The sequence below is a fragment of the Cervus elaphus genome, chromosome 3 (assembly GCF_910594005.1).
Source record: "Cervus elaphus chromosome 3, mCerEla1.1, whole genome shotgun sequence".
NCBI classification, from domain to species: domain Eukaryota; kingdom Metazoa; phylum Chordata; class Mammalia; order Artiodactyla; family Cervidae; genus Cervus; species Cervus elaphus.
This window is the reverse complement of record NC_057817.1, coordinates 7,334,682-7,357,755: the sequence shown is the minus strand read 5'-3', so window position 1 is coordinate 7,357,755 and position 23,074 is coordinate 7,334,682. Positions and strand designations below refer to the sequence as shown.

The following is a 23,074-nucleotide window of genomic DNA, read 5'->3' as shown; positions in this document are numbered from 1 at the left end:
CACAAACTCCAAAATTACTAGCTTTGCTGAAACCGTGTCATTCAGAATACTAAACTTCCCTCATGTGTATCTGAACCACAACTATGATCTCTTGAGACTTCAGAACAGAACCTACAGAATCTTTTCCTCATTGGAACACCACTTCATTGTAATATCTCATAGATTCTAAGACTCATTGTTTTTCACGTTTTAACATCTCCGAGTTTAAGATGCATCTTTAAAAAAGCAATGGCATGGCACAGTTTAATTGGCAAAGTTTCTTTTCTTTCTTTGGTAACATGAAATAATGGTGAGTCTTAAATTCCATGATTTTTTAGAGTTTCTATGAAATATTTTAGTAATAAGGATTATATAGGCCAAACTCTTCTGCTCATTCAATTCAAAGTATTCAGCTGATCAGAATGTTTTTTGACCTTTTAAGAAAAGGTAATGAGATGAGAATCATGTAAGAAAAGAACTTAGTTCTGGGTTAGAAGGAAAAATGAGTTACAAACTGAGTTTACTTATTAGAGAAAGCTTTTTCATGTGCCTTCATTGTTAACAGGATTTGATTATGATCTTTCTGCTTTTCTACCACCCTTATTTTTGTATTGTTACTGTCTTTTGGTCACTGACACTTTACTCTTCCTCTCATTACCGGGTTGAAGGGCGAGTTCCTTGGATTCTGGTTAAAAGGGAAGGCAAAAGATTGTGTCCAAAAGTTAATGTACCTGAAAAAAAAAATCAAGAATTAGGCTTTATTTTAAAAATGGAATGAATCGTGAAATTCCTGTGTATCTGTTTAAATAGTCACCAACCTAACACATTGTAAAACTTAATGACTGTAAAACTGGCACGAAGGATCCCGAACAGGACTAGGAACCAAAATAACTTTGCTAAGCTATTTTCATCTCAGCATGAAAGAAATGCACCATCCTCTCCTCAAAAATAAAAATCTCTAATGAAGAAAACAGTACATTAAATGCCACAACTGACGTGCTACTAGAAATAGGAAGAAGCAGTTACTGCTTCCCAAGGCAGATACCACGATGCTTTCTGTTTTCCTTTGCTTGGCTAAAACTTTAGGCAAGCCCCAGGCTGGGGAGGTGGGGGGACCCTGAGTCCTACCCGGGAGCTCTACCGGACAGTCTCCTTAGTTTAGGCAGGGCCCTGCACGACCGGTCCCAAAGGCCTCGCCTCAACAGGCGCGGAGCGGGCGGGTGGGTTCGCCTCCCGAGACCGCCCCAGGGTGTGCAGAGGAGTTTTCGGCCGCGATAAGACTCCGCCCGAACCAGGTGTTGACAGTTACTGCCGCGCGGCCGACGCCGGCCCAGCTGGAGAGGCGTCTTCGTCCCCGCCTCCGCGCGTCGTCACGTGACGGGAAGGGGGCGTGACCCGAGTCCGCCAGCAGGGGGCGGGGCCGGGGCGGTCCTCGAGTGTGAAGGAGCTCGGCGGCTCCGGAGGCCCAGAGCGGCGGCGGCACGGCCGATGACTGCATCAGTCCGCGACGCGTTCCCGGGCGGGCGGCGGTGGTAGCGGCAGCCCCAGTGGCTGCAGCGATTGCTGTCGCCGGCGCGGTAGCCGCTGCCGGTAGCCCGCAGACAGGGGGCGGGGGGGCCCGCCCGGGCCGGCAGACCGTAGGGCCGGAGTTCCCGCCCTCTTTGCGGGCCGAGCGGGCACTGCCTCCTCGGCCGCGAGGCAGCGCCCTTGGACTGGGCTCGCGCCCCAGCTGCCGCCAGCGACTGCGGCCGAGAGAAGTTGGGGTCCGACTGGACGCGTGCGGGGCCCCACAGGAACCGACCGCCCGCGCCCCGCCTCTCCGGGGGCTCCGCACCGGTGAGTGTAGCGCGGGTCTCTGTCCGCAGGCTCCGGGCGGCGGCACCCCTGCCTCCCACGTTCTGCGCTCGGGCCGGCGTGGACTGCGGGCACCCCGCGCCGGGGAGGTTTCCTTTGATCCCCGTGTCCCCTCTTGGAGTGGGACATTCCAAAGGCTGGCGAGGATGGAGTGCTTTGGGGCCCACGGTGAGTTTAGTCTGCAACCTCACAAAGCCGCAGCAGGGGCAGGGCGCCGGTACCGTCTTTTGGACGGCCCCGAGTGTCGGCCCCCGCCCGAAGTTTGCATGGGCGGACGGCGGGGTCTCTCCGGAAGCCCTGGCGCCGGGGAGAGTGGCGCTTTGTCACTTGAGGCAGTTCGGGCGAGGCTCCCGTTTTCCTGTGACAGCCCCGGAGGAGGGCTGTGGCGCGCACCGCAGACCGCGCCCGCCCCGGGAGAGCCGAGTGCCACGGCGTTGTTCCTCTAAACCTCAGTTCCTGTGGCCTTCTTGTAGCGTAGGAGGAAGGCGAAGCCTCTGCTGCACTTGTACATTTAGTCTTTGTGTCTGAGCCCTTTCTGGAGAATGGAATCGGGTTCCAAGAAGCTTTACAAAGAGCCTGCCTTTGGTTCTTTGAGCCATCAATTCAAGACCGGCCCAGCCGAAGCAACAGTATATGCAGATTTTCCATTCACAAAAGTCACTCGACACTCTTTATGAGAGACATCTGCGATTGGGGAACATACCTAATTTAATTTTCTCTAAATACTGCCTGAAAAATAGGTAACTTGGGCTCCTACTTAAATAGATGGAGAAATTTACCCGACTGATATTATATGCATATTTACTTTAAACAATTTGATGAAGTGTTTGTCTTTCTGATGCTGGAAGATGTAAATGACTTCTAAGTAGTATTACATTGCACTGTATATGATAGGGTTATTCGTTTTTAATTAACTTTCTCTGAAACTTAGCTTCAAATTAGAGCCACTGTTGGTCTTTTCAAAAATAATTATTGAAAAGTTTTTTTTTTTTTTTTGCCTTCCTTAAGATTCCAAGGATTGTGAATTCTTTGTTAGGTTTCCTTCTATCTCAAGCAATGTTATCTAAACTTGATCAAGCGGAGAGACTAGGGTGAATTTCTGTGCTTGTTCGAACCTGTTTTGCAGTGAAAATTTTAAGGTCCTGCTGGCTTTATGAAACAGGTTAGAGAAGGAAGAGTGTCCTCTATTATAGCTAATTGAAAATATTTTAACCCCCCCCCCCTTTTTCTTCTTTTTTCATTAGTAACTGTGTGTGGAATGACCAACATGTCTGTTCAAAGTAATGGAAAAGGGGATAGATGAAACATAAGAACTACTTTTTAGGTCTTTAATTATGGAGCTTAAGTTGTGTTCAAACTCCATGTGAACCGTTTGAGCTACAATACATTGTACACAGGTGCTTAGAAGGGCCTGTTTAATTAAACATGGTCATGGTTTATTTCTCTTTTATTGAATCATAATATTTGTTGTAGTTGTGATCTGTGAAAAGGTTTTTCACAGGTTTTTTTTTTTTTTCCAGTTAGACTATTATGACCTTTTAGAGGCAATCAAATGTTTCTTACAAAGCATTTATGGTACCTGTAAATTTGGTAATATCTAGATTTTAGGTTTCTTTTGAGTTGAAAAAGCCATAAAAGATAGCTAAGAAACAAATAATACAACTCTGTGTAATGGAATTATGCTTTAGTTTTGATTTAAGAAAAAAGTGGTAAAGTTGTGAATTTACAAAGTTTGCATTATAAAAACATCTCTCTTTTTAAGGAATTAATTGCATAATTTCTCTAATGAGTGTCCTTGGTACATTTAAACTTGGTTTATAAATAATCCTTCAAGAGCAGATCATTTGAATTGAAGCAGGAAATGACAAAATAAAGAAGTGATACTTAGAGTTTTCTAATATTATTTTGGAAATTCTTTATCTTTTAAATAATAATTGATATTTATAATTATAAATATTATAAATATATAATATACTATATAAATTATAAATATATAATAATTATTAATAATAAATCTCTATCTTTTTAATAATACTTGAAGTATTATATTTTAATATTTGCATCATAATATCCAAAGCTGAAAACTTTTATCGCAATGATCTTGGAGCATTGAGGAATTAAAAAGGTCCTATCTTATGAATATGACCTACAAATAATACATAAATGCAACTTGAATTAAGTCTCTGATTACTTCACTAATGAAGGTGGCTGTAGGCAGGGAAATTGAAGTAGTTTCCTTGTGGTTTGAACACAGAAAGAGCTATCTGGACTAATGTGTGAAGATTTCATATCAGTGTTTTCTTTTGGAAACCTCTGAAAGACTTTAGATCTATCCTTCCTTCCATCTTGGTCCTCACCCTCTCATACATCCTCTCAAAGGCATGAAATTGAAGATCTCATCTGGAACACTTGATAGAAGGATTTTTCCTCCCTGAAGAATGTTACCAAGTTTGCAAGGAGAGAGCTTTCTCCCAAGACCTTGTAGGAAGGAGTTCTTGTCCTGAAACATCATACTCTTCTACCCATTGTTAATTTTTGTTGTTAAAGCTGGAAACAATGTAAACTGTCTGTGATAGCAAGAACCATTGAAGTTCCAAATGCTTAAGAGTTACTGAATGAAAAAATGTGGTTCCAGATATTTGACTGGAAAACAAAGAGGAGTATGTGATAATATAATCCAGATTAGATACAAGGAAGGAGGTGACAAAAATGATGTAGGTGTCGAAGAAGGGAGGCGACTCATTTCATCTGGGGAACTTTCTTGGAAGAGGTGATTTTTCATTTAAGTCTTGACTGAAAGCGGTGTATCTGATGATAAGCAGATGTTCTAAGGGGTAGACAGCTTGAACCAAAGCATTTAAATTGGACTGGGTGGTCATGCCAGATTAAACACAGTGAGTCTTTCTTGGTAACATGAAGAATTTTTCTTCTTCCCTCTAACTGTTACCTCTCCTTGATAAAAAGTGCTGAAATTTAGAGGTCCTGAGTTTTGGAAGTGGCAATGGTAGAGTGAAAGCAGGATCATTGATCTGGAGATTGGAAAACTTGATGGGATTTCTGACTGCATTTTATACAAGAAATTAGGCTTCCTTGATAGCTCAGTTGATAAAGAATCTGCCTGCAATGGAGGAGACCAGGGTTCAATTCCTGGGTCTGGAAGATCTGCTGGAGAAGGGATAGGCTACCCACTCCAGTATTCTTGGGCTTCCCTTGTGGCTCAGCTGGACAAGAATCTGCCCACAGTGCAGGAGACCTGGGCTGGATCCCTGGGTTGGGAAGATACCCTGGAGAAGGGAAAGGCTACCCTCTCCAGTATTCTGGTTTGGAGAATTCCATGTACTGTATGGTCCATGGGGTTGCAAAGAATCAGACACTACTGAGCGACTTTCACTTTGTATAAGAAAGCTAGGTGAACCACTGGGCCTTAGCTTTCTCATTTGTAAAAGGAGAATAATAATCCTTATTCACATAAGGATTTTGGGAATTCACATGGTTTTTTGGGGAAATGGGATTACAAAATGTATGTCAAAGTGCCTATTTTGGTATTTTTCCCCCCCAAACTTGAAACTTTTTATTTTGTATTGGGATTTATCTGAACAATGTTGTGGTAGTTTCAGGTGAACATCAAAGGGACTGAGCTATGCATATACACGTATCCATTCTCCCTGAAACTGCCCCCCGCTCAGCCCAAAAGTGCCTATTTCAGTACTAACACATAGGAGAAATCAAAAGTTAAATTACTTAAAACATTTCTTTGTCATTAGAGCTTTAAAAAATATTTTGATGTATTTATCACAGACTCTGATATCTACTTATATTTGCACTGTCCCATTGTGTTACCTTTAAATTTACCAGTATCTAAATTCTAGATACTTAATTTTCTTTCAGTCAAGCATAATGTTTTCTGATAGAAATGAGACTGAATTGAGTTACTTCTTAATGTTACAAACCACAGGGAATGTTAGATACCTCAAATTTGTAAAGCTTTAAGGGATATGTGTTACTGAAAAATCTGAGGCTTTAGGCTTTCTTTACAGAATTTGTTTTTGAAGAAATTGTGCTTGCCTGTCAGGCAATCTGTCTATTCACTGTTGTGAAAAACAAACAAAAAAGTACATTTTCCTGCTATTACAGGAAAAAAAATTACTGAAAATGTCATCTGTATGTTTTTAGTGATCTGAGTGACTGTAAACCATGAAGAGTCTCTCTCTGCTGTGTTTTAGTTTAGAATTCAGTATTTTGTGAGCAGTCTTATAGACTTCTGCATCATTTCTTATCTAAACTTTTTGCTCTAATAGCTGTGTATTCTTTCATGAATCTCAAACTTTCATTATACTTTGTGAACTCTTTGCAGTGTTTAAATTCATAAGGCAGGCTGTCCTTTGTATAATATTTGAAAGGGAATTGTATTATGAAAGGGCCAAAAAGAGTCTTGAATCTTCAAACAATAAGCCAGTTACCTACCATCTTCCATATTCACAAAGGACTGGGGGAAAAAAAAGGAGGAAACATTTTTTGAACTTGAAGACTTTTCAAAAAGGGAACTCTTAAATTCAGGGTTGTTAAAAACACGATAGATTCAGAGGGAGATTGAGAGTTCCTGAAGGTGTCTTAGTAGGAGTGATTGGTCATAATAATGATAGTAACTGATATGTGTTGAGTACTAACTGTGTATCAGGTGCTTGACATACGTACTTGACTGTGATCCCCTTCTCTCCAAATCAGGCTATTTTCTTGTCCCTTTTTAAACCTCTGCCACTGAGAGATTAAGTAGTAGGCTGGGGAGCCAGGATTTGGACTAACCCTGAGTCACAGGGAGGGTAAGTAGCAGGTGGTGGAACTTGCCAAAAGGATTTGAATTCAAGGTTTAACCTGACTTTTCACATCAGAACCTGACCTTTTAGCCATCGCATTATACTGCCTTGTGTAGTTTATTGGAAGTTGCCCCTTGTGTCAGGTCTTGACCTTTATGATCTTTCTCAGTCTATTTTGACTTCATGATTTGATGAAAATACAGTTTGTAATAAGATTACCTTGATTTGCTTTATTTAATGTGTATTTGAATGACATCCTTTATTTTATGTGGAGTAAAGCAAATAATTCATTATTGTTTGTTCAGTTGCGATTTCCTTACTCGGAAATTGTAGACTGAACTGGAATTGTATTTTAAGGTGATTTGTTGCAATTTTAAAAATTCATACTTTTTCTTTAAAGAGTAAAACTAATGCACAGAATTGGTATGAGTGGGTTATTATGAGTGGTATTTATGGCAGATTTACAAATCTGCATAATTAAAATAATCCTTTTGAAATGTCCACTGTTAAAATAATTTTTTTGGCTGCCAAATGCCACTATTAGCAGGAGAAACAATAGAGTGGGAAAGACTAGAGATCTCTTCAAGAAACTTGAAGAACCAAGGGAACATTTCATGCAAGGATGGGCTCAATAAAGGACAGAAACGGTATGGATCTGACAGAGCAGAAGATACTAAGAAAAGGTGGCAAGAATACACAGAAGAACTAAGCAAAAAAGATCTTCACGACCCAGATGACCACGATGGTGTGATCACTCACCAGAGCCAGACATCCTGGAGTCCGAAGTCAAGTGGGCCTTAGGAAGCATCACTATGAGCAAAGTTAGTGGAGGTGATGGAATTCTAGCTGAGATATTTCAAATCCTAAACAATGATGCCGATAAAGTGCTGCACTCAATATGCCAATAAATTTGGAAAATTCAGCAGTGGCCACAGGACTGAAAAAGGTCAGTTTTCACTCCAACCCCAAAGAAAGGCAATGCCAAAGAATGCTCAAACTACTGCGCAGTTGCACTCATCTCACATGCTAGCAAAATAATGCTCAAAATTCTCCACCCAGGCTTCAATATTATGTGAACTGAGAACTTGCAGATGTTGAAGCTGGATTTAGAAAAGGCAGAGGAACCAGAGATCAAATTGCCAACGTCTGTTGGATCATCGAAAAAGCAAAGAGACTTCCAGAAAAACATCTATTTCTGCTTTATTGACTATGCTAAAGCCTTTGACTGTGTGGATCACAACAAACTGTGGAAAATTCTGAAAGAGATGGGAATACCAGGCCACCTGACCTGCCTCTTGAGAAATCTGTATGCAGGTCAGGAAGCAACAGGTAGAAATGGACACGGAACAACAGACTGGTTCCAAATAGGAAAAGGAGTACCTTAAGGCTGTATATTGTCACCCGGCTTATTTAACTTATATGCAGAGTACAGAATGAGAGACACTGGGCTGGATGAAGCACAAGCTGGAATCAAGATTGGTAGGAAAATTATCAATAACTTCAGATATGCAGATGACACCACCCTTAAGGCAGAAAGTGAAGAGGGACTGAAGAGCCTCTTGATGAAAGTGAAAGAGGAGAGTGAAAAGCTGGCTTAAAGCTCAACATTCAGAAAACTAAGATCATGGCATCCATGGTCCCATCACTTCATGGCAAATAGGTGAGGAAACAGTGGAAACAGACAAACTTTATTTTGGGGGCTCCAAAATCACTGCAGATGGTGACTGTAGCCATGAAATTAAAAGACACTTGCTCCTTGGAAGAAAAGCTATGACCAACCTAGACAACATATTAAAAAGCAGAGACATTACTTTGCTGACAAAGGTTATCTTGTCAAAGCTATGGGTTTTCCAGTAGTCATGTATGGATGTGAGAGTTGGACCATAAAGAAAGCTGAGCACCGAAAAATTGATGCTTTTGAACTGTGGTGTTGGAGAAGACTCTTGAGAGTCCCTTGGACTGCAAGGAGATCCAACCAGTCCATCCTAAAGGAGATCAGTCCTGAGTGTTCATTGGGAGGACTGATGATGAAGCTGAAACTCCAATACTTTGGCCACCTGATGCGAAGAACTGACTTGGAAAAGACTCTGATGCTGGGAAAGATTGAAGGCGGGAGGAGAAGGGGATGACAAAGGATGAGCTGGTTGGATGGCATCACCGACTCAATGGACATGAGTTTGAGTAAGCTCCGGAAGTTGGTGATGGACAGGGAGGCCTGATGTGCTGCAGTCCATGGGGTCACAAAGAGTCAGAAATGACTGAGCGACTGAACTGAACTGAGTTTATCAGATTACAAAGCTTTTTACAAAGAAGGCTCATACTCCAGTGAAAATTATGAAATATGTGTAAGTGCATTTTGATGGGGTGAAGGTATGGTATTTGATTGATACAAAAGTCACTGTGACTTCTGACGATGAATTTTAAATTATTATTATTAGGCTCAAACACATCTTTTTTTAATCAAAATAGGAACCATTACAGTCAGCACATTTTTGCCAATGAGAAATAAGTTTTCTTATTCCTGTAGCATAAAAATCCATGCTTTGGGATTCAGTGAACACTTTGAAAGCTTTTGCTGCCTCCTGCTGGTTGTGGGAGCATTTTGCCTGCAAAGAGTGGTCGTTTGGTGAGAAGTCAGGGGAATATGGAAGATGAGGCAAAATTTGGTAGCCTAATTCATTCAACTTTTGAACCGTTGGTTGTGCAACGTGCAATCTGGATTTGTCTTGGAGAAGAGTTGAGCCCATTCTGTTGACCATTGCAGACTGCAGGCATTGCAATTTTCGATTCATCTCATTGATTTGCTGAGCATGCTTCTCAGATGTGGTAGTTTCTCTGGGATTCAGAAAGGCATATCAGACAGGCAGCAGACCAGCCAACAGTGAACCATGACCTTTTTTTGATGCAGGTTTGACTTTCGGAAGTGCTCTGGAGCTGCTTCTCAATCCAACCACTGAGCTGATTAGTGCCGGTTTTACGCAGTCCACTTGTCATCGCATGTCACAATCCAGGCGAGAAATGGTGTGGTGGTGTTGCATAGAATAAGAGAAGATGACACTTCAAAATGGTGATTTTTTAAATTTTTGGTCAGCTCACGAGGCACCCACTTATCGAGCTCTTTCACCTTTCCAGTTTGCTTCAGATGCCAAATGACGGTAGAATGGTTCATGTTGCGTTCTTGGCAATTTCTAGTGTCGTTGTGAGAGGGTCATTTTCGATGATGACTCGACTGGTTGTTGTCAACTTCTGGTGGCTAGCCAGTCTGCTCATCTTCAAGGCTCTCTTCTCTTTTGTAAAACTTCTTGGACAACCACTGCACTGTATGTTAGCAGTTCCTGGGCCAAATGCGTTGTTGATGCTGCGAATTGTCTCTGCTGCTTTATGACCCATTTTGACCTCAAATAAAAAATTGGTTGAATTTGCTTTTTGTCTAACATCATTTCTATAGTCTAAAATAGATATAAAATAAACAGCAAGTAATAAATCATCAACCAGAAAACATAAAGTGAGAAATTTGCGTTAAAACAATGTATAACATAGCCACATTTATTTGAGAACATGTTCCAATATCAAACAGCAGAGTTCAACAATGCAAAACTGCAATTACTTTTGCACCCACCTCATAGGTTTGGGGAGACATAGTCCAGCCCATGTAACACTTTTGTATGTTATTCATTCGTGGTACAAAATATGTTATTATTTTGAATGAGTAATGAGGTGAGGGGACTTCCCTGGTGGTCCAGTGGCTGGGACTCCTTGCTTCCAGTGCAGGGAGCCCAGGTTCAATCCCTGATCGGGGAACTGGATCCCACGTACCCCAGCTGGGAGTTCTCATGCTGCAGCTGAAGATCCCACATGCCGCAACTGAGACCTGGAGCAGCCAAATAAATAAATATTTATCTTTTAAAAAAAGAATAAGGAGGTGGGATTTCTTGGACGTGAAGACACAGGTACACTCTTAAGTGGAGAGTAGGGTGAGGCGCTTCTGAGGATGAGTTTTGCTTACTGTATAATTTTGCCTGTTGTTTTGACTATAATAACATTTAAGATCAACAGTCCAGAAGCAGAGAAAAACAGTGCTGTGCATCATAGTGGGGGGTTTGTAATAGTTCCCTAGGCTGTTTTGCAAGGTGTGAATGCTTTATAAATACGCATTAATGATCATGAAAGGACTTTCTTACTACCTAATATTTTAGAAATCTAGAGAGGCAGACTAGCACAGGCTCTGGAGTCAGCCCGCTTCATGCAGAACCTCCACAGCCGTGCACCCAGCTTGTTGCCTTGTCCTGACCCTCTGTGACACGAGAGTGCTGCAGGAGAAGACGGTGGTGTCTTCAGGCAAAGCAAGACCTGGAGAGCCGCCCTGTGAGTTTCCTGTTTTTCTTACGTGGTGTGAAAGAGACCTGGAGTTCTCACAGAATCCAAGTGTAGGAAATAGAGGTTAGCGGAGTGAGAGCCAGCCCGCCTGTCCTGCAGGGACTGTTGTGAGCGGAAGAACAGCTAGATCCTAGAGGCTGTGGCGAGGGCGGCTGTGGCCGGGTCAGCTCAGCGCTCCCCGGAGTTTGTGCTCTAGCTTTAGTTCAGTGAACACTGGGAGTGGCTGCTCCCCAGGAACACACTTGTCGTCATCCTCTCGTCTGCATCGCAGTGGGACCGGATGACGGGTTTTCACCAGGGGAACATGCATGGACGTTTTGTGTGGGCACTTCTGAGTGGAGGTGCGAGAAGAGCAGCTGTCTTTCTCTGCCTTCTCTTCTCCAGTCCAAGGGCCAGATGCCCAGGGTAGAACCTGAGGCTAGGAAGATCTCAAGCCCCTGGATCACCCGGTGGAAGAAGGCTGTGCGCCAGACAGCGGCACTCGCGATGCACTGTGTCATTGCAGTGAGGCAGTTTGAGGGTTGTTGTAGGCAGCTAGTGTGGCCTTAACGCTAAGCACGGGCTGCGAGGAGGAGGTAGCTGAGGCCCTAAGAATGTCCATACCAGCAGGAGCTGAGGTGGGGCCCAGTCAGCAGGCCCACGGGATGCTGTTGGAGCATCCTCATCAGTGGGTGCCACTGTGACCCTATCAAACCTCAAAGGCTGATGAGGACCCGGAGGGCAGTCCATGGGTCCACATTCAGACCAATCATGACACTCCCACAGCAGCTTTCCTCTACATCCAGATACTGTCATCAGAATAAGGAACACAGAAACTATAAGCGTTTTTCTATAGAAGGCTGAAGAGTTCCCGTGAAACAGGGTTTCTCCAGCTTGGCTTTGTGGGCATATTGGGCTGGATGATGCTGTCCTGTACATTGTAGACTGTAGAATTGGGCATTCTATCGTCTACCTGTTAGACGCCAGTAGAATCTCCATTAGTGTACCACCAGAGTGTCTCTAAGATAGTGCCAGATGTCCCCTGGGGCAAATCACCCCCAGTGGAGAACTGCTCCCTCAAAAACTGGAGTTAACCTGGAAGAAATTTTAAATGGAAACAAACTTACCTTTAATTAAAGGGATTTTTCTCCCCTTGGAGATGGGTGGAGTTCATGGGGGAGGTTTGTTTATGAATATGCAACAGAGGAAGCTGTGTTGTTTTTATAAAATAGTTTCTATTGAATCTACACTTACACTAATTTATCAGCTTAGACATTGTCTGGATTTTCCACTTTTTCTTTCTTCCTTTCTTTTCTTTCTAGACTGGTAGCTACGGTTGTTATTGCCTAGCTAAACGCATTTCCCTCGCCCCCCCCCAACCCCAGCTGTCATGTCCATATGTCCATCTCTAAATGACAAAAACCAGTATATAGTTTTGATGCTAAGACTATGTAAATAATATGTAATGGTAGGCCAGGTAGTATGCTCAGATGATGACTTCTTTCCTACAGATTCTATTTAAGCAGCCCTTAGGCCACTTGAAGAAGAATATCTTGATACCATTATGGTGCTGTGGATTTTACTTTATCAGTTGTTGACAACCTAGCCATTGAATTAAAAACAGTGGACATGACATCTTATTTTCTTGATGTTTCTAAGTGCCTCCTTTTTGGGTATTGAATTCTTCTATCATAGTCTCCACCCTCTCCTCCCACCCACTCTACAGTACACTCCCTGTTGTATTGTGACCCTGTTTATGTGTCCTTGCCTGTAATTCAGCTTCAGTTTGAACTCGTTGCCTTTTAGGTCTCCTTTTGGAACTTCCTTTCACTGGCCTCTTGAATTGAGTCCATTCCATTACAGATGTTACTTTTTTACTATACTTGATCTTTTTTCTGGAGTACATCTTAAACTAACTTCCAAAAAAGTGTGTTTGAGGGGCAAAATTTCTAAAACATTCTATGTATAAAAATGTCTTTACTCTGTTTTCATATTTAACTGATAGTTCAGGTACAATCCTAAAGGAGATCAGTCCTGGGTGTTCATTGGAAGGACTGGTGCTGAAGCTGAAGCTCCAATACTTTGGCCACCTGATGCGAAGAACTGACTCATTGGGAAAGACCCTGATGCTGAGAAGGATTGAAGGCAGGAGGAGAAGGGGACGACAGAGGATGAGATGGTTGGATGGCATCACCGACTCAATGGACATGGGTTTGAGCAAGCTCTGGGAGTTGGTGATGGGCAGGGAGGCCTGGCGTGCTGCAGTCCACGGGGTCGCAAAGAGTCTGATACGACTGAGCTACTGAACTGGACTAATTGACTCTAGTACAATATTGTAGATTGCAAACTTTGAAAAGCAGTGCTCAGTTGTCTTCCAGCAGTTGGTTTGAAGTCAGATGCTGTCTAATTCCCTATCCTTTTAAGGTGATTTGTTCTTTATTCTGACTAAAAACTTTGAGGATATTCTCTATTTCATCTTTTTGCTGCAAACTCATGATGCGGAGTGCATGTTTTGTTTTGGTTATATTTGTTATAGGGACTCAATTCCCCATATTTGAATCAGATTGTTCAACTCTAAGAAATCCTCTTCTGTCTTTGATATTTTCTTCTCTTTGTTTTCTTGTTTGTTCTACAGTAGGCAGATGTTTTCTTGCTTGGACTGATCCTCATCTTATTTTTGCTTTCATATTTTGTGATTTTCTTAGCTCTGTGTTCAGGTGACTTTTTCTCCCCTAGTTTATTTGGCTGATTTTTTGAGGAGAGGGTAATCTACGAATTTTCTTGTTCTCTTTTTCTGCCATTCTTGCTTGATGTGTTAGTGCTCTCTTTAGTCTCAGAATATGCAGAGTAACATATTTTTAAAAGGCATTTTGTGTTTCCTCAAATATTTCCTTTTCCTGTCAGCTTTTATGTTTGTTTTTGTAATTTTTTTTTTCATACTTAGTTTTCCTTATATGCCTGGTTATTCTTAGTTGTCTCTTATTAATGTTTCAGAAAGAAGGACCAGCTTCCTGGTCTGGATATTCCCCTCCCACTCTGTTCCCTGGACTGTTTTCAGTATTAGGTTTTTTTCTTTGAATAGGAATTCTGGGCAAGGCACTTCATGGGCAGGACATTATTGGGTGGGGCCTATCTATTGGCAAGTGTTGCGTTAAGAGGGAGGGGAGCCAGGCCATGGGCCCTCAAAATTCCAGATTATTGTTCAGTCGTTCCTGACTCTTTGCGACCCCATGGACTGCAGCACCCCAGGCTTCCCTGTCCTTCACCATCTCCCGGAGCTTGCTCAAACTCATGTCTGTTAAGTCAGTGATGCCATCCAACCATCTCATCCTCTGTCGTCCCCTTCTCCTTCTGCCATCAGTTTTTCCCAGCGTCAGGATCTTTTCCAGTGAGTTGGCTCTTTGCATCAGGTGGCCAAAATATTGGAGCTTCAACCTCAGCATCAGTCCCTCCAATGAATACTCAGGATTGATTTCCTTTAGGATTGACTAGCTTGATATTCTTGCAGTCCAAGGCACTCTCAAGAGTCTTCTCCAACACCACAGTTCAAAAGCATCAATTCTTTGGTCCTCAGCCTTCTTTATGGTCCAACTATTACATCCATACATGACTACTGAAAAAACCATAGCCTTGACTAGATGGACCTTTGTCAGCAGAGTGATGTATCTGCTTTTCAGTATGCTGTCTAGGTTTGTCATAGCTTTTCTTCCAAGGAGCAAGTATCTTTTAATTTCATGGTTGCAGTCATCATCTGCAGTGATTTTGGAGCCCAAGAAAATAAAGTCTTGCACTGTTTCCATTGTTACCACATGGAAACAATGTTTTTTGCCATGATGTGATGGGACCAGATTCCATGATCCTAGTTTTTTGAATGTTGAGTTTTCAGCCAGTTTTCACTCTTCTCTTTGACCTTCATCAGTAGGCTCTTCAGTTCCTCTTTGCTTTCTGCCATAAAGTTGATGTCTTCTGCATATCTGAGGTAATTGATATTTCTCTCAGCAATCTTGATTCCAGCTTGTGCTTCATCCAGCCCAGCATTTCTCTGCATACAAGTTATGATGTACTCTGCATATAGGTTAAATAAGCAGGGTGATAATACACAGGTTAGAAACGTTTATTACTCTGTGCCAGCATCCCCTAGACAGGTATTCACTTTCTTTAGAGAAAGGCCGACTGTTGTTTTGCCAGGGAGTAAATGCCAGTTGTTTAGATGCTGCTTGGAGATGGGTGTTGGGAAATGGAGTTTTCCCTTAAACAGTCAGTCAGATAATAAAGAATTCTCCTATTTTTAGCCCCATTATTTATTCCCACCCTTTGCCGAACTATTTACTTTGCAATAATGCTTCTCTTGGATTCTATCAGATATATTGGTTCCCACCCTTTTATATAACTCTTATAGGATAGAAGGAGGCTGTGGCTTTCTCTGCTTGTTATATCAAGCAGTTTCATATCTATTTTCATCTTTCATAAGCTTGTTGACTTTTCTCTCTGTTCTGCTCATCTCCACTTGCGGTGTGTGTCTTATTTTTAATTGTATTATAATTTAAAGGTTTCTTTTGATTTACAGTTATTATAAAATACTGGCTTTGTTCCCTGTGTTGCACGGTACATCCTTGAGCCCTTCTTACACCTGGTAGTATGTACTCCCATTCCCTGACCCCTGTATTGCCCCATCTCTGCTGTTAATTTCTTTGCTTTTATTATTATTTTTCTGTATGAACTATTTTTATTTCAGTGGGATATCTGGAATAACTGGAGGGAAATTTTATATTTTATATTTTAATTTTATCATCTTTTGTTGGAGACCTTTCCTATCTTTTTTGTTGTTGTTGTTAACGCAGGTTTATTCATAAAAACTGTGATCATGATACTATATTGATACTTCTTCACTATTGATTAGTATAGATGTTTGTATCTTTCTGCAGGTTGGTCCTGACTTGTGGATGCTTTTTGAGTTCTTGTTTGCTTCTTAGTTTCTCTGTCTCCTCTCCTGTGGTCATCTGGCCCAGCCTGTACGTGTCATTATGATTCTCTTGCCACTTCTACTTTGTCCCTTGAAAACTGAATGAGCCCATTTAGAGTTGTGTGTAAAATAGCATCTTTTCTCTAGAGAATGATGTGTCGCCTGGAAGCCCAGGACTCCTGTTGCATTATATACTTATATTGCATTATATACTTCCTGTTTCTCAACTGTGTCAAGGCAGATGAGGTGTCACTCTTTTTCATTTGCTTCTCTGCCTTAATTGTGGTACCTACTTTGGTTCCTTAGTTACTGATATTTTTCTCTATTACCTTTCTTTCTCTTCTTCCTAATTATTTTTGGTACTTTAAATGTTGAGCTTAGATTGCCTAGGTGGTTCACTAATGCCATAATTTTCATCTCCTTCTTTCATTTTATACTCAGAAAAACTCCCCAGCATTGTTTAAATTCTGTACACTTTATTCTGGTTTTTATTTTCCAGTCTCCTTTCTGAAAGTTTTGGAGAACTTGGTGGATCATAGTGCGCGGTGAGCAAACGAACTGAAATGTCCCTGTCCCCACTTCCACGGCGCTGCCGTGCTTCCCTGTGACTTTTGCTCAGCCCTTCTCCCGCGGGACCTTCTCATTCCTTTTTCTCCAGCTGTGGCTGTGACTGCTGAGGTGTCTTTTATGATTGGACTCATAATGCTCTTGCCGTCAGAAGTTTATTTAATCCAGATTTTTAAAATGCTGACTACTTTGAAATTGAAATCCTGTCAGAAGGGTTGTGATTTGGAAGGCTTAAACGCCTAGATTTGGCCTGATTATGTAAGATCCTGTAGAACCTACACAGTACATGCTTATTTGAAATTTAAAGTAGCTTAGAAAAGAAATCGGCTCTTGTGTAGTTTCTTTATTTGCCTGCTGTAGGGGATATCAAAGTTGTAAATATTCCCTAATGCGGTTGATATTTATTCACTGATTATTTTGTGAACTTTATATTCTGTGGAACTCTTGGTTTTAGAACCCAGACGTTTGATTGGATCATGGTTATTTGTCTCTTGGTCTACCTTTTGCAGGTATTCTAAACATTTTCCGTTTTAGATACTTGTTATAATTGCTATCCTTCTTGCCTGGCTCATTATGGTATACTTTATTGCTTCTATTATGTGTATAGTTTTGGTATTTCTTCTCACTGTTCCTAAAGTTTTAAAATAGAATCTTTAGCATTATATGGATAGTACCTTGTTTTTCAGTTTGGGGAATTGTAGGTTTATTATCTTTGTTTTGTCAATTTCTGATTAGGGTGTAAGAATTTAAAAATAATACTCTGTCGGTACTGAGGAAGAATTCCTGTGTGCAGCCAGACTCATGCAGAGGCTGACTGCTTCACATGCTTCGTGTTTTAGCCAGCAGAATCTTACCTGCTTCTCTTTGGTGGCTTCTATTAATTTACAGTAGTAGTGATGAACCTCTTCAAGTTTGTAAGTTGCAATTAATCAGTCATACATTTTTGTGGCTGTGACACAAATTGAGTTTAATTAAATTCAGAAAATTATGCTTTTTTTTGGTATTCTCTAAGAATTTTTTTCCTTGTCACCATATTGACCAGTTTTCTTTTAGGAAGTCTTTCAATATGAGTTATTTACATAGTTTGTCTTTTTTGATAGTCATTTTTAATTGAAGTATTAAAAAATTTTGTTAATTCCCATAGATCCTTTTTGAATTGGCATGTAGAAGTGTAATTATGTATCTTGGTTGCCTTACATGATAAATTAAAGATGATGAGTAGTTTGGTTGTGGTAATTTATACCTTGAATTCAAAACCCAGAAACATCTAGGCCAGAGTTAGGCACTCAGACACTCATTTTTCTTTCATGCCCAAGGTAGAAAGCCATTCTTAGCTATATCAAATTGTGAAGAAATTGTTTTGGGGACTGAATAATAAAATCAGTAAGAAAAATTCCTTGAGGTTGTCCTGAATTAACTTTAGTCTTGCATTTCAAACTTTGATCCTTAATAAAGAACCCCCGCCTTTACGTATGGGTATGAATTTACTTGTAGGAAACTGGTGCAAGTCCGTTGGTTTATTATAGCCAGTTACCGTAATTAATGAGAAACACATTCACTTTTTTCTAGTATTATGATTTAAAACAAGGTTCATATTTTCCTTAGAAAAGAACCTTTTAGAAAACAGCAAATTCACATAGAATGAGGTAGTTATAGCTGTATTTTAAAATATCTAAGTTTAAAAATAAAGACTTAAAATCCAAAGGAGACATTTAATATATCAGGCTAAATTATTAATACATGGTGGCCAGTGACATATTTCCAAATACTGTCCTTAAGAGGCCTTGGTTTATTACTGTATCAGAAACCCTCTTTGAGACCCTGTGTCACAACCTCTGCAACCTAGCATTACAGACGCCAACTGATTGAGTAAACAGATACACTGGGAAAATAAAGAACCTGCCAGAAGTATTGTTGTTCCTGCTAAGTAACTTTCTGACCTTGGCAAAGACTTAGACTCTGTGGGTCTTAGGAAAATGGAGGGTTGGAATAGATAGCCTCTTAGGTTCTTTTGAGAGTTCCTTGATGATGCTAGGGGGCATCATGTAATATAGTCATTATGATAGCTCTGAAATAGGTGATTTTATTCCCATTTTACAGATAGAATTATTGATGTTGTACCAACTCTGTGTTTAGTTAAGTAACATGATGAGTCATGTAGCTGCCAAGAGGCCAAGCAAAAAGTTGAACTTAGCCTATCTCATTCTATAGCTGTGTTTTTTTCAGAATATAGTACTGCCTTTCCAAACCATGTTGTTAGAGTAGACCACTAGATTTTATTAAAATTTGTTGCATTTCTTAATCTGTGCTTTATAGTACATGTGCTTCTGCATGATACCGTGTGTTACTCAGGAAACCAGAAGTCAGGGATCAGGCCCGTCTGACTTGTGCCTGGAGTGGAAATGTGTGACCAGCTTTTAGATCAGTGTATTAAAACTTACATGTCTAAGAGATGATTGATGTATTCAGAGTTATTTTGAATTGATTTCAGTAAGTCACTGTTTTTCAAAAACACTTTTGAAACTATTCTTTTGTCATTTCTTTACTGACTTCAACCTCATTCTTTTACCTGTATTCTCTGATGGCAAATGACATCTGTTGAGAGTGAATTTGATATTTGGAAAAAATGGGAAGACATTCTGAACTGAGTCTCATACAGAAAATTAGGGAACAAAATGAGAAATGCCATTTTTAGTTAAAAATAATCAGTAACCAAAAGGATGAAACCTATTATTCTTGTGTCATTTATATGGTAGCTAAGAAAGTGATTAGAAGAGAGGAGTTGTAGAATTGTTTTGTATGATGGCAAGCTGAAGTAGTCTAAAAATGACTACTCTAATGGAGATAACCTTTATTTGGATGTAAATTATGCTAAATCAGTTAAAGTTACATCTTAAAATAGTTATACTTGTTCTCTGTTTGTGACTTAGGCCAGTGCTGTGCTGATTTAGCATGTGCTTCAGAGTTGGTGATGAATTATACATGGCAGGCAGGTGGTAGTCTTTCCATTTTAAATGAGATCAGAATCTATATAACATTTGTTTGCATAATAATATAATTCTCAGTTATAATCACAAATTATATAATAAATATGAATATCTGTATTTAGGTTTAATTTCAGTCAACTATCTTGTCCCATTTCCTAGTATGAACTAAAACCACTTCTGCTGCTAAGCCTGAGTATACTCTTTGATGTAGGTTTACACATAGAATAACTCTTTTGCAAAGATTACACTGGGGGACCTTATGAACATATATTACTGAACGGCTTTTGGACATCAGTGCTGTACTCTGTTGGTACAGATACTAAGCAATACTGTACCTATATATTTTGTTGCAGAAGAACTTGTGACAGGAAGATTTCATTTTATCTTTTCAAGCATTATTTTTTTAAATTTAAAATTCCAAAGGATAGAGCTTAATGAAGCTTCCTCATTTGTGATTATTAAGGGATACTAAAAAATGCCTCTAGTCCCTTTTTCATAATACTTTTCCTTTTGAGGTTTCAGAATAATTGAATGTTTACAAGACCTTTAATTCAACAGATATTTGAGTGTAAGTCATTCACTGGTGGCTCAGGTGGTAAAGAATCTGCTTGCAATGCAGGAGACCCGTGTTTGCTCCCTGGGTGGGGAAGATCCCCTGGAGAAGGGAATGGCAATCCACTCCAGTATTCTTGCCTGGAGAATCCCATGGACAGAGGCACCTGGCGGGCTACAGTCCATGGGATCGCAAAGAGATCACAAAGGATACAGCTGAGCGACTAATACTTTGACTTTCATTATGCACGGGACTGAAAATTTAGTGGGAACTAGATAGACATGTGACCTCTTTGAATTTGTGTGTGGGGGAAGGATGGGGAACAGACTGTAAACTACAAAATGTGCAATTCACTGTGTAATCACCACTGTGGACCATGCTAAGAGGAGGAAATAAGAGGGTGATAGAAGATTTTGCTGACCTAGTTGGGGAGGGGAGCCAAGGAAGGGAAGCCAAGGAAGGTGACTTAAGCTGAGAGGGAAAAGAAGATTTCTGGCAGAACATCTTGTTTAAATATCCTGGAACAGCAAGGAACTTGGCTTTTGCTAGAACTGAGAGTCCACTTTGTGTAAAAAATAATAATAATAATAATGAGAGTGACAGTCATGTGGCACAGTAGGCAAGGGCCAGGTCATGCAAGACTCGAGAGATCTTGTTAAGGACTTGGATTTTTGTCTCAAGGTCCATCAGAATATCGTAAAGGGATCGTGAAATGATCAAGTTTAGCCTAATCACTCTGGGTGCCGTGTAAGATGGTGTGAAGCCGCCAGGGTAGATGCTGGGGGACTCGTTAGGTTGTGTGGAAATTAAGGTCCCTATGGCTTATCCAAGGGACAGTCCCATAGGCCATTGGGTTTCAAGGTGTGTCACCTGAAAGCTTCTTAGAAGTCCAGCTTCTTGGGTTCTTACTGAGACCTGTTTTGAGACCAGAAGCTTTGGGAGTGGAGCTTAGAAATGTGATTTTGAACAAGCCTTGCTGGTGATTCTGATGCTTCCTGAAGTTTCGAACCTCTTCTGCAGGTCACTAGATACATGATTTTGGTATAGGAGAAAGTTCTAAGTTGGTGGCATGAATACGGAGTAGCTGCATGAAGAGGGTATTTGAAAACAAGAAGAGGAGAAGAGGGTCTAATAGAATGAAACACTGAGAGCCTTTTGTTTACAAGACCTGTCACAGAGTGAAGGGAGCTAGGGAAAGAATTAGAAAAGGATTGGTTAGAGGGACTAGACAACCAGGAGCATCTTTGGAAGGGCCTGGCAAAGGAAGCGTTAGACTTGGCGATGAAGGATCTTTGTGTGAATAACTGTAGTGGGATTATAGACGCAGGCACCAGATTTCAGTGAGTTCAGAAGGAAATGGAGGAAGGAGTGAAGAAAATATAATTTACTTATTCTTTATTCTTTGGCGAGATATTTAAAATTCCAAAATATGGGAAAAGTAGATAACCTTATGGGCAACTAACCAGCATATGGTTCTATTGAGAACTATATGATATTAATAAAATCTCAGTGTTTGGACCTATTGATTTTGAAATTCATAATTTACATAGAGGACTGAGCTCAGGTTTATCATTGTTTTTACCATTTTGCAAGGAATGCCATAGTGTAATAGTAAACTTATGGGAGGGAGGTTGCGGGGTGGATGTTTAGCCTACCAAGGTTTTTTTTAACATGATTGAAACCATTTTAGTGTGTATTTATATGAAAGTAATTTTTAAGTTACAATAATCTTATTCATTACAAATATATTAGTTCATCTATTATTATTAGGTATCTAAAGAATAATTAAAATTAAAAATTAAATGAAGTACAGTTGATTTAGTGTTGTGTTAGTTCCAGGTATGAAGGAAAATTCTTTAAATGTGTTTTATAATTCAAACTTCTAATTTCTTTAATTACCCTAGCTTGTTAGAATTATTCTAACAGGTTAATGTTATATTATTCTTAAGGAAGACCACATTTAATGTGAAGCCAAATTAAGATAATTTCAAGGTCAACCCAAGTTACAAAGTAATGTCTTTCAAGTTATGTGCATGTTCATGTGTGCATACACATGAGGGAGGGGAGGGGGGATGAAGATAGACTTAAACCATTTGGAGATGCATTTTCTTGGTGACATATTTTTGTCTAATGTTTTTTAAAGCAAAAACATATCAACATATGGTGTCTGTAAAATTCTACAGCTATAGAAGCTCATCCAGTTAGTTTCTGTTGCCGCTAGACCCCACTCTGTGTCCTGAAGAGTCTGCTTATTATCAGTTTGGTATTATTCTTCCGGGTATTCTTCCCCTTGTCCCTCCTTCCCCTAACTCCCCACCCCCTTCTCTCTCTCTGTCTATGTACATGTATGTATAATTAAAAAAACAAAACAAAAAACAGAACTGAGATTATAATGCTGTTTTGCAGTTTTTTTCCACCAGTCAATACATACTAAATCTAAAAGGCTGAATCTTAATAATTCCTCCGTAAAAATTCAATAAATCCATTGAATTTATGTTTTGTTCTCTGAACATCAAACTGAATCTTGAGACTGGGGTTCTGGTCTCCTTTGCTCCATGATCTTGGGCAAGTCACTTAATCCCTCTATGATTAGTTTCTACATCTGTAAAATTTAGAGATGGTCAGTGATTGATTTGAAGATTTCTAATATCTCTAAGGGCTTTCCAGATGGTTCAGTGGTAAAGAATCCTCCTGTAGTGCAGGAGACAGAGGTTCAGTCCCTGGGTCGGGAAGATCCCCTGGATAAGAACATGGCAACCCACTCCAGTGTTCCGCCTGGGATCCCATGGCCAGAGGAGCCGGGTGGGCTACAGTCCACGGGGTCACAGAGTCAGACACGACTGAGGGACTAAGCAACAACAGCGAAGGGCAGGAGACCCAGCTCCGAGCCAGCAGCTGTGCTTTCTGCCCTTCGGCTTTCCACTGGGCGATGACTTGCGAAGTAGTCTTCACAGAACACTTGAGAAGGCAGAGCAGTCTCGGTTTGAAGGATCTCTGAGTG

At 40.6% G+C, this 23,074-nt stretch overlaps 1 protein-coding gene across 2 annotated transcripts in view; it reads left to right on the top strand.

Annotated features, from left to right (window-relative positions):
- Window positions 1-1,689: 1,689 nt before the first annotated feature.
- OSBPL8 (oxysterol binding protein like 8) overlaps window positions 1,690-23,074 on the top strand; it is a 162,243-nt gene continuing 140,858 nt past the window's right edge. The window contains exon 1 of one of the 2 annotated variants that reach the window (XM_043879911.1): window positions 1,690-1,815. The gene's annotated coding sequence lies outside the window, so the exon portion shown is untranslated. Of the gene's footprint in view, window positions 1,816-1,850; window positions 2,002-23,074 lie in introns of those variants that run through there. The other variant, XM_043879902.1, reaches the window with a different exon arrangement.